This window comes from Lepus europaeus, chromosome 6 (assembly GCF_033115175.1).
Source record: "Lepus europaeus isolate LE1 chromosome 6, mLepTim1.pri, whole genome shotgun sequence".
NCBI classification, from domain to species: Eukaryota; Metazoa; Chordata; class Mammalia; order Lagomorpha; family Leporidae; genus Lepus; species Lepus europaeus.
Window position 1 is genome coordinate 99,168,175 of NC_084832.1, and position 12,239 is coordinate 99,180,413.

Genomic DNA, 12,239 nt, shown 5'->3' on the forward strand with positions numbered 1-12,239 from the left:
AATAAAAATGATCTTTGAACCTACAGAAGTTCATGGAAAATGTGTGTTATTAAAAAAAACTATTGATGGAGTTAAATTTTTTTTGCATCAAAATAAGCTTATAATTTAAAATTTATTTATTTATTAGAGAGAGAGAAAAAAAAAAGAGAGAGAGAGAGAATAGCTCCTGGCTGCCACTTCATTTTCCAAATGCCAACAGTGGCTAGGATTGAGCAAGGGACTGGGGGCTGAAACCTAGAGCCAGGAATGCAATCCGGGTGTCCCACACTGGTGACAGGGACCCAGTTACTTGAACCATCACTGCTGGCTCCCAGGGTCTGGATTAGCAGGAAGCTGGAGCCAGGAGCCACGACTGGGAGCACCTCCCCCAGGCACGCTGATGTGTGCAGACATCTCAAGCAGCACTTTACCTGTGAGGTCAAACACTCGCTTCTAAGCTTATGTTTTAATTCTATTTTTTCAAAAAAAGATTTATTTATTTATTTAAGAGTTACAGAAAGAAAGAGGGAGAGACACAGAGATCTTTCTACCATTGGTTCATTCCCCAAATGGCAGAAATGGCTGGGGCTGGGCCAGGCCACGTCAGAGTTCCAGAAACACAGCCCTAGAGGTAACCTCTGTTTATGATTTTACTCATATCTTTATGATTTTTTTTTTTTTGACAGGCAGAGTGGACAGTGAGAGAGAGAGACAGAGAGAAAGGTCTTCCTTTTGCCGTTGGTTCACCCTCCAATGGCCGCTGCGGTTGGTGCGCTGCGGCCGGCGCACCGCGCTGATCCGATGGCAGGAGCCAGGGGCTTATCCTGGTCTCCCATGGGGTGCAGGGCCCAAGGACTTGGGCCATCCTCCACTGCACTCCCTGGCCACAGCAGAGAGCTGGCCTGGAAGAGGGGCAACCGGGACAGGATCGGTGCCCCGACCGGGACTAGAACCCGGTGTGCCGGCGCTGCAAGGCGGAGGATTAGCCTAGTGAGCCGCGGCGCCGGCCATCATATCTTTAGATTTTTAAAATATCTTTTCTGCAGGACAGAAGCATGTTGCTGCTTTAGTTTTTAACAAGAATCTGGCTCTGTTATCTCCAGGATCCCTGAATCCCAAGATGACAGTTGTTCTCCGTGGTTCCTGCTGGAGGCTGCGGGCTGACCTGGGAGGCGCTGGCTGGCCGCAGTTCTCTGCTCAGATGGGAATTTGGATGTGATCAGCACTGGGGTGCATTCCAGAGCAGGTTGCAGCCCGGTGCTCGCCTGGCTGGCTGCCGCGAGGGCTACACATCGCTCCTCACATCTTCTCTCTAGGCTCCCAGCACATTGCCAGTTGGCCTGTGGCTGCTGGGTCTCCACCAGTGAGCTGAGAGGTGCTGGGCTGGCCGCTGCTTGGCTCTGCTTCCCAGGGGACAGGATGACCTTCCACTCTTTGGCCTGAGTCACTTTCACGTCTTGCTGGCCCGGGCTACCAGCTGAAAATAGTAGCCCCAATCAAATTTGGCTGATTCAGGAATGAAGTCCGTTACTTTCTGTAGCTAAGGACTTTTCTGTTCCTAACGCTATGCTGTTTGAGGGAAACTATAAAAAATTTTGTGTATGAGAGGCAGCATTGTGGCATAGCAAGTTAAGCCGCTGCTTGTGGCAATGGCATCCCATATGTGTGCTGGTTCCAGTCCCGGCTGCTCCACTTCAATCCAGCTCCCTGCAATGCACCTGAGAAAGCAGTGGAAGATGGCCAAGTGCCTGGGCCCCTGCACCTATATGAGAGATCCGGAAGAAGCTCCTGGCTCCTAGCTTTGGCCTGTCCCAGCCCGGGCTGTTGCAGCCACTTGGGGAGTGAACCAGAAGATGGATGAGTTCTCTCTCTCTCCCTCTTTCTCTCTGTAAATCTGCCTTTCAAATAAACAAAATACATCTTTAAAAAATTTATGTATGAAATAATAAATGCAATAAATCTGCTAATCAAATGAACATCTGTGGACACACGACCCCATTATCAATGTGGCTCCATCTGCCTCAGCGCCTCTTGCTGCTCCATATCCTGCCTCCCCCAAAGAGAGAGCCATTGTCCCGAATGCCAGGTTTATTTTTTCCTTGCTTCATCATTTTCTAGTCATCATAATGCTCTCTTCCCCCAAAGTCTGCTTTGTGTGATGTGAGTTCAGCTACCCCAGATTCACCTCAAACATTGACCTTCTACAACCTTGTGGTCTATCTCTCAGAAGCATCATAGAAGTATGTGGCACTCAGCTTCCAAGAGTCTTGTCTCCTCTTACTCACACCCTTGTGTAGCTGACCCTGAGCTAACGGAGTGTTGTGGAAATAACAGTTGGACTCCCAAGGTCAGAACATAAAGGACTTTGTGGGTTTTGTTTGGTTCTCTCCCATCCAAGTACTAACCAGGCCCTAGCCTGCTCAGCTTCCACGATCAGACGAGATCCGGAGCGTTCAGGGTGGTATGGCCGTAGACTTCTTTGGCTCTCTCTTGGAGCACTTGCTATGGGAAAAGCCAGCCACCAACCCAAGAGGACACTCGAGAAGCCTGGGGGAGAGGTCCACATGGCAAGGGACAGCGTCAGCTTACCAGCACGGTGGGCAAGCCATCTTGGAAGTGGAGCCCTCAGCTGCAGGCCAGCCTTCAATGACTGAAGGACCTTGAACTTGAACTATGGAGGGAAGCTACCCAAATGCAGAAGAATAGTTTTCGGCATCTACAAAGCAATACAGTATCTCATTTATCTTGAAACCCACAGCTCTCAAGAGAGCTGTATCTTATTTTCTCCACTTTTTACAATGAAAAGGCCGCAAGGAACTGTTTCTGTCCTCCCGGTAAGTGCAAGGAACAATGGCAGTGGGGTGAGATCTGTAGCTGGGCACACAGTGGGGCAGAGAAGAGACCAGTGGGTTGAGGAGACCCCTACACCTATCCAGAGAGGAGCCCCTCTTCCCCAGATGCTCACTCAATCATAGGATTGTGGCCCAAGGACGAAGCACATGTCCTCTAAGTGAAGCCAGAAATCCATGTTTTTCATGGAAAGATCGCAAGGTTTTCACATTGGCTCAACAATAAGGAATAAGGAATAAGGAATAAACACACATGCTATGCTCTGAAGAGGTGATGATGTTCTGAGGCCCCTGCTGTCCTGAGTGGGTTAATGCTTGTCCTGAGAGAGAGGCCTGGTGTCTGGAGGGTGGGCCCGTTAGAACAGTGGGTCCTGGGGCAAGTGTTGGGTACGGCAGTTAAGACGCTGCTTGGGACATCCACATCCCATGTTGGAGGGCCTGGGTTTGAGTCCTGACTCTGCTTCCAATGCCAAGTTCCTGCTAATGAGCACCTTGGGAGCAACCTGGGAGGTTCAAATATTTGGGTCCCTGCTACCTACAATGGGGACCTGGCTCCCAATTGGCACCTGACCTCCTGGCTTTGGCCTGGCCTGGTTCTGGCTGTTGTGGGTCTTTGGGAGTGAAGATCTCTGTTTCTCTGTCTTTGTCCCTATGAATTTTGAATCAATAAAAACATATAAATAAGTAACTACTCTTGTCTTCTGATGTGGAATGACACAGCACGCAGACCCTTGCCAGCGGCCGGCGTCTTGATATTGAACTTCCCGGCCTCCGTGACCATGAGAAACAAGTTCCTTCTCTTTGTGGATTCCCCAGTCTCTAGTGTTCTGCTATGGCAACACCAAATGGACAAGGATAATCCACACGTCTGACTGCTTTGGGGAAGACAGGGCCAGAGAAGTTTCGTCACTTTCTCAAGTCTGGGGAGGCAACAGGTGCAGGCTCTGACCTCCAGCACTGACTCTGAGGCTTTTATTTCTGAAACTCTGTGATGAAACATGAGGGTACTTCTGGGGCCAGTGTTGTGGCAAAGCCGATTGAGCTGCCACCTGCGATGCCGGCATCCCATACGAGTGCTGGTTTGAGTCCTGGCTGCTCCACTTCTGATCCAGCTCCCTGCTAATGCACCTGGGAAAGCAGTGGAAGATGGCCCAAGTGCTTGTTTGTTTCATAATGCACCTTTTCATGAATTTTTAAAGACCGGTCATGTTCACAGATTTCAGAATTCTTTGCACCAAAACAAACTTGCCTTTTAATTGCATTTTCCCACTAATGTTTTAAAGTACATTGACACAGCTGTTAATTCAAACTCAGGTGTGATTACACCTCACTGACTCCCTGCAGAAAGGCAGGGTTTCAAACATCTGGAGCTTTCTTCTGTGAGCCTGGGATTCCAGCCTCGGTCAACGACTTGGCCGTGCCAGTTTGCTGAAGGACACAGTTTTCCATGCAATTTATGGGAGGTAATTGAGTTTCACAGAGAAAGGCCAATCATTTAGGGTGACAGAGGATTTGTCCTGGAAAATTTGGGGAAGAAGGAAGGCATAAGTACTTCTTGCTATAGCTGGTAGCAAGGGAGGGCCCCTGGAGACAGATAGCAATCTTTCTGTTTCAGGAAGACGCAAAGATAAACAGAAGGTTCCCAGGGGCATGAATGCGTGGGTGAGGCCGCCTATGAGGAAGTGGCCTGGTTCACAGAGGCATTTTCTGTCTCAGCGCAGATGCCTGGAGCTGTGCACCGACTGAATCTAAAGCAAGTGTTGGGGCGGGGGTCTGACCTGCCTCCCCTTTAGGAGTGCCTGGATTTTCTTTCTGGCTCTGACTCCAGACTCCAGCTTCCTCTAACGCAGACCCTGGGAGGCGGCAGTGATGGCTCAAGTATCTGGGTCCCTGCCACCCACCTGGGAGACCTGGAAGGGGTCCCCAGCTCCCAGCTTTGGCAACTCCGCCAACCACTGAGGATGTTTAAGGGTGGATCAGCTGATGGGTGCTTTCTCTCTCTCTTGCTTTGTCTGCCTCTCAGTTGACACAGAGGAAAAAAATGGCAGAAATTTCTTGATCCTATCTACATCATCCCAAAGACTTACCCCACCAATTAAGTCTGAGCTAAAAGGATCCCGGCCTGTGTTTCACGGAAAATCAAGAAGGGTTCAGAAATCCTGGGACCCTCCCGTTGTGTCAGCATGCCGATTGGTGCCTTCCTGAAGTCCCCTGCAGCGGTGAGACCGGATGTTCCACTCTGGGACTACTGAGCCACAAGGAAGACTGAGCACGCCTGGCGGGGGGCGAGGCAGTGGTGGAATGGGGCAAAGAGCACCCGGCCAGGGGTCTGAGCATGCGCGTGCTTGCTCCCTGGCTGTGCGGCCTCCCGCGAGTCACTGTACTGAGCATTGCCTTCTTCTGGGAAACAGGAACAATCGGCCTACTCTCGCCAACTCACGGTGGTGGTGTAGGCCGCCGATGAGGTCATGTCTGTGAGAGCACCCTCGAAGCTTGAAAAGCACGCAGGAGGGATGGACACTTCACCCAGTGCCCTCCTTCCTCTCCAGCCCTGCCGCCTGCCATGCTTCCCCCGGTGTCTGTGTTTTCGAGCAGAGTGCCTTTAGTTTCCCGGGAGGGGTTCCCGCCTGTCACTGGGCCTTCCACACATGCCATTCTGGTGGCCCGAAGGGCTCTCCCCAGGCTTCCTTGGTTTTACTGTTGCTCATTCCATAGAACTCAGTTCAGCTGCACCACTTTACAGTGGTGTTCTCTGACCGTGAGCTGGCCTTCACTCCCAGCCTGTTTAGATTGGAATCCTCTATGACATGTGTGTTTCCACAGCACCACGAATCTCACCCTCACCTCTATTCATGGTTACAATCTGTTTGCATTTATGTCTGCCCCTGTCCACAGATTGCAAGCTCCCTAAGAGCAGAAGGAGTGCTCACCTCGGCGCCTCCAGACCCCAGGCCAGAGGCTAAATAATCGTTAATGATTGCAGAGGAGGGCCGGGAACTGTGGCAGCAGGAATTTTGGATTTAGGTGCCTGGATTAGCATTCATAGAAAGGAATGAGGAAGCCTAGTAAGAAAAGTCTCTTCTTGGAATGAGTCCAGGGTTTGCACCTTTGCTTCCTCTCCCTCTAAGCCAGGCTGTGCCACACTGTGTGATGTCATCATATATATATTGTGTCTGCCGAATTATAGCAACCACGTAGAAGGGAACTTCAAAACTTCATGGAAAAATAGAATTTCGATATGTTTATTTGGGGCCGGCGTTGTGGCATAGCACGTTAAACCGCTGTCTGTGATGCTGACGACTCATCTCAGAGTTCCAGTTTGGGTCCCCACCATTGCACTTCCGATCCAGCTCCTTGCTGGGAAAGCCCAAGAGCTTGGGCCCCTGCCACCCATGAGGGAGATGTGGATGTGGTTCCTGGCTCTTGGCTTCGGGCTCATCAGCTCTGGCTGTTGCGGCCATTTGGGGAGTGAACCAGTGGATGCAAGATCTCTTTCACTCTGTCACTGTACCTTTCTTTCATTTTTTTTTTTTTTTAGATTTTATTTATTTATTTGAGAGGCAGAGAGAGAGAGAGAGAGAGAGAGGTCTTCCAACTGCTGATTCATTCCCCAAATGGCTGCAATGACAGGAGCTGGGCCAGTCCAAAGCCAGGAGCCAGGTGCTTCTTCCTGGTCTTCCCATGCAGGTGCCGGGGCCCAAGGACTTGAGTCATCTTCTACTGCTTTCCCAGGCCATAGCAGAGACCTGGATCGGAAGATGAGCAACTGGGACTTGAACTGGCGCCTGTATAGGATGCCAGCACTGCAGGCAGAGGCTTAACCTACTATGCCACAGCACAGGCCCCCATCACTGTGCCTTTCAAATAAATAAGTTAATAAAATAAAGTTTATTTTGGTGTAAAAACCCTAAAACCCACACAGAGATTTTTCATAGCACACATTGTCCATGAAGTGTTGGTAGCCCCTGGTTGGCCCCAGCTCTGGCCCAGGGCACTGGGGGAGTGCCTCCGGACAGGGGCCCAAAGTGCAGGCGTGGGTGCGGCTCTGTCTGGAACACAGCTCGGGAGACTTGAATTATTAATTAAACTTCTAGGAAGCCCAGCAGTTTTTTCAGGAACCTTTATCTAATGAAGGGAAAGCAAATTCCAAGCACCATTACCATCTTTTTCCCTTTTGTTTCCCATTTGGAACAGATCGTGTTGATGTGTAATGGTCCCAGGGAAAGCCGACAGCTCACAAAAGCTCAGTGGCCTGCGTGCTTTCAGTGCCCCTCTGCTCACCAGCAGCCAGGCTGAGACGCGGTCTGGCCAGCACCCCCTGCCCTGCCCCGTGGGGAGCTCCAGTCCCGGATGCTGACCATGCCATTGGTTCTGCCAATTTGTGTGTCCCAGACAAGTGCAAAATAGGGCAAGCTGTTTTCTTAGTCTGGCTTCTTTGGCTCAACACTGTTTGTGAGATTCGTCCGCACTGCTGTGTGGGGTTGTTAGTCATTCCCATGGCTGGGTGATGATCTATTGTGTGAGCAGACAGTGTTCCCCCTTATCCCTGGGGGTTATGTTCCGAGACCCTTTGCAGATGCCTGAATGGTGGATAACACCAAATTCTACATACACTGTTGTTTTTCCTGTACATACATAACACCTATGACAAACTTGAAGAAATTAACAGCAATGATGTGAGAAACCAGAGCACTTATTACAAAGTACTACAATGAAAGTTATTCAAACCCTACAAATTGGTTCTTTCTGGAATTTTCCACCTAGTATTTTCAGATCGTGGGTTATCACAGGTCTCAGAGCAAGGCCACTGGTTGGGGTGGAGCGAGACTGTACCACAGCTGTTCATCCATTCTAATGCTGATGGATGTTCAGTGATTTCCAGGTCTTTGCTTTTAGAAATTTTTTTTTTTTCATCTTAAACAGGTGTTAAAAAAGTTAATGTTGGGCTGGCACCGTGGCTCAACAGGCTAATCCTCCGCCTAGCGGTGCCGGCACACCGGGTTCTAGTCCCGGTTGGGGCGCCAGATTCTATCCCAGTTGCCCCTCTTCCAGGCCAGCACTCTGCTATGGCCCGGGAGTGCAGTGGAGGACGGTCCAAGTCCTTGGGCCCTGCACCTGCTTGGGAGACCAGGAGAAGCACCTGGCTCCTGGCTTCGGATCAGCACGATGCGCCGGCCGCAGTGGCCATTGGAGGGTGAACCAACAGCAAACAGGAAGACCTTTCTCTCTGTCTCTCTCCCTCTCACTATCCACTCTGTCTGTCAAAAAAAAAAAAAAAAAAGTTAATGTTGGGGCTGATGCTGTGGCATAGTAGGCTAAACCTCCTCCTGAGGTGCCTGAATCCACATGGGTGCCAGTTCAAGTCCCCGCTGCTCCTCTTGCAATCCAGCTCTCTGCTGTGGCCTGGGAAGGCAGTGGAAGATGGCCCAAGTGCCTGGGCCCCTGCACCTGTATGGGAAACCCGGAGGAAGCTCCTGGCTCCTGGCTTCGGATCAGCTCAGTTCTGGCCATGGTGGCAATTTGGGGAGTGAACCAGAGTCTGTAACTCTGCCTCTCAAATAAATAAATAAATAAATAAATAAAATCTTTAAAAATGCTAATGTCACCTATTAAACTTTGCTCTTTTAGCATTTCTTAATTCATTGTTTTCCCTAGGGACACGGAATGGGCTTGGCTGCCTGGGCCTGGCCTTCTCCCGTAGAATTCACAGTCAGCCTCTCTGCTTCTCTCAGCTCCAAGTTTACCCTGCGTAGCTGGACTGTGGACACCTGTCTGTGTCATGCTCCCCCACCTCTTTGTAGATCAAGCAGTAAACATTTTAAAGACATTAAGTAATTAAGTACTACTAATAGGTTTTTTTTTTTTTTTGGTGTGTGTGTGTGTGTTTTTGGTGAAAAATATTGGAAAATGCAAAGAAGCTCAAATAAGAAACTGACCGTCTTCTGCCATGTAGAGCTAACAGGGCGCGCGTGTTAGCATGGTTCTCCCTCGTGTTTGCTTCCCTATATTTTTCACAGAGCCGACACTGCAATGTTTATGCACCGTCACATCTCCTGTATCCGAAGGATTTCCCTATGCCATTAAGGGCGGTTGTTCTTCCGTGTTTTCCACGGCTAAGGCTACGTGATTGCCTATCCCAGAAGCTATTTCGCCATCTCCGACAAGGGGGCATTTAGAAGCCTGGAAACAATGTGCAGTGACTATCTTGTGTGTAGATCTTGGTCTTCATTGTAAATCACTTCCTTAAGCCAGATTCCTAGGATCGGAATTTGCTGGGTCACGAGTGTGAGCGCCGTGCAGGAGGCTGGCACATGAGCCCTTGCCAAGTTGCTTTATCGGAAGGTGCTGCTTTTGCCTTCCCTCCAGCTTACAGAGCTGAGATCCTAGAGAACACATTTTTTTTCACCCCTTTGCACCCTTTGCGTGTTGTTTAACACGCAGTGTCTTCGTATCATCTGCCTTTGAAGTATTTTTAAATTTCTCTCACCCTTCATTTTTTTGGCCTGTGAATTATTTGTAAGCGTGCTTAAAAATTCCGAAAGGTATGGAGGCTTTGCTACCTTCTAAATTGGCTTTTCAGTGTAATTGTATTGTGGTGACAGAGTATGAGGATACTCCGTCTCGTCTTTGAAACGTGTTGGGAATGGTTTTGTGTTGAGAACCGCTTTCTCTCCCCCCACGGCATAATTCCCTGGAGACTCAACCATGCTGTGTGGACCAAGCGTGTTCCTTTTTAATTGCTGAGTGGTATTTCAGGGTACAGCTGTATCTCAATTTGCCCACATACTCACCCGATGTCCCCCCCCCCCCCCCCCTTGGAGGGCTGCTTCCAATTCCTGGCTATTACAAATCAGCTGTTGTGAACGTTCTCGTAGGGTGTTTGGCGTGAGCCTCTTTCCGGTTCTCTGGGGTCAATGTTTGCCTAAGAGTGCACTTATGGAGTTTCACAATTGTTTTTGAAGATTTCTGTCCTTACTGATCTTATCTGCTTGACCCACAGGTAATTAAGAAAGTTTTTTTTTTTTTTTTAATGCATTTTGAAGCCATTTTGTAAGATGAATGGGAATTTAGCTGTTGTATCTTTCTGTGTGTGATATTAGGACTCTGGAGTCTGGAACCCTCCCGAGCTAGTGGGAGCAGGCGCTCCACAGACGGAATGGCGTGAGTCCTCTCTAACTCCATGGAAGCACAGGCTGAGAAACCCTCATGCAAACATCCAATGCTTCAGCATCTGCGGCTTCTCGAGTGCCAACAAGACACTTGACAAGTTTTGGGTACTGGATTTCTGCGTTAGGGACGATCAACAAGCCCAATCTGAGAAACTCTGGAATGGAAAACACCTCTGGTCCCAAGCACTTCAGCCGTGACAAGGGCGCAGGAAGTCAGCCTGAAGTTGTGCTGTTCCGACACTGCCCTGTGGGGTCGGCCGTCACCACGTGGACGACCACTGGGACAGGAGGAAGTGAGCAAACTGCTTGTGGCCAAGACGTCTGGGTCTCCAGGAGGGAGGAGGCGGAGGCGACAGCTTCCTCTCGGCTCAGTGGCCGGCTCCACGTGCTGGGAGCTGGCAGTGTGGCGTGAAAAATGCTGGTGTGTTTATTTATTTGTTTGTAGTGGACCGCCAAGGAAATTCTTTTCTCTGTGGAGTTTGCACCAGGCCAGATAAGCGGCCCGGCCCTTCGAGGAATGCTTTCTTTCCTTGAGGCTTTTTAGTTACACCTTGGAGAATTTACTCTTCAGGTGGGCAAAGGTCAACTCAGCCACACCCCTGCCTCTGTTTGCCTCTCTTCCCTGTTTGCCTCATACCCTGGCCCCCAGGGACCCCCTCTTCCTTGAGCCTTGGAGGACTGTCTTCTGAACACTTAGGGAATACAGCTGCAGGGGCCACCCTTCCCCAGAGCAGGGCTGTGTGCACTGGGCCCGCCTGTGTATGAGTTGCCTGACACCGCTGTAACAAGGTACCATCAACTTGTTGGTTTAAACAACACACAATCTCCAGGGTTGATGTCAGTGTGTCCACAGTGCTGAGTTCCGCCAGCAGGTTCCCTGCCTTTGGTAGGTTAGAGGCTGCCCGCAGCCCCCGGCCCTGGCCACATGTTGCTTGGCTCCGCTTTCTGGTTGCACCTCCTCCCCACACTCTGATCCTCCCGCAGCCTTAGGATTGGGGGGCCCACCAGGATGATCCACGAGGGTCTTCCTGTCGCAATGCCTTCACCGTGGTCAAACCTGTGGAGTCCTCTGTGCTATGTAAGGGGCAGTCCCAGGTTTTGGTAGTAGAAGCGGACGTCTTAGGGCCAAGATTCCAGCTCCCACAATGCCCTGCTCTGGCTGTCTGCACCTGCTCTTTTTTCAAGCCCCAAGGCTTCCCTGGGCCCTCCTGGTGTGTCTTCAGGAACAGCCTATCAGCTGACTGCTCTCCCCTTCTGAACTGACCTTGGGGCCATCACAGCCACTGGTGTCTCACCCTGTGCCTACAGGATGAACTCTAACCCTTTCGCCGGCTGTCACCACCTCTCTTGTCCCACGCCATGGGGCTTCCTTGCCTGTTTCAGCTATATTTAGTTTGTGAGCCTGGAGCTTTCCTGCTTCTATGGCTTTATTGCCCTGCATTGCATCTGAAGTGTCTGTGTTCTCATCCGTCAGCATCCTCCCCAGGAAAGGGGCAGTAAAAATGGATAAACCATGACAGTTTTTCCATTAAACTCCTTAAAATGTGAGTGGCGGCTGGGTTAGAAATTCCACACGGAAGGACTTCACACTGCGGCAGTAGTCTTGAGGACTGTGCATTCGCATAGCTTCAAAGATTGTCACTGTGGCGCCGTGGCTCAACAGGCTAGTCCTCCGCCTTGCGGTGCCGGCACACCAGGTTCTAGTCCCGGTTGGGGCACCGGATTCTATCCCGGTTGCCCCTCTTCCAGGCCAGCTCTCTTCTATGGCCCGGGAGTGCAGTGGAGGATGGCCCAAGTCCTTGGGCCCTGCACCCGCATGGGAGACCAGGAGAAGCACCTGGCTCCTGGCTTCAGATCAGCATGATGCGCCGGCCGCAGTGGCCATTGGAGGGTGAACCAACGGCAAAAAGGAAGACCTTTCTCTCTGTCTCTCTCTCTCTCACTATCCACTCTGCCTGTCAAAAAAAAGATTGTCACTGTTGCACTGTTAATGATAAGAAATGGAAGCAATCTAAATAAACATCCAATAACGTGGAACTGGTTACGTAAATTGTGGAATAAGTGAACTACTATATAAGTGAACAGAAGCAACACAACACAAAAATACCAAGGAATTGAAAGATATTTATGATACAGTCCAAAGCAAAACAACAGATTACAGACAATCCATATGGGAAGATTTTATTTTTAAATCATATTACATACTCTGGTTTCTCTTCAATCATATGAATCTTCTGCCTTT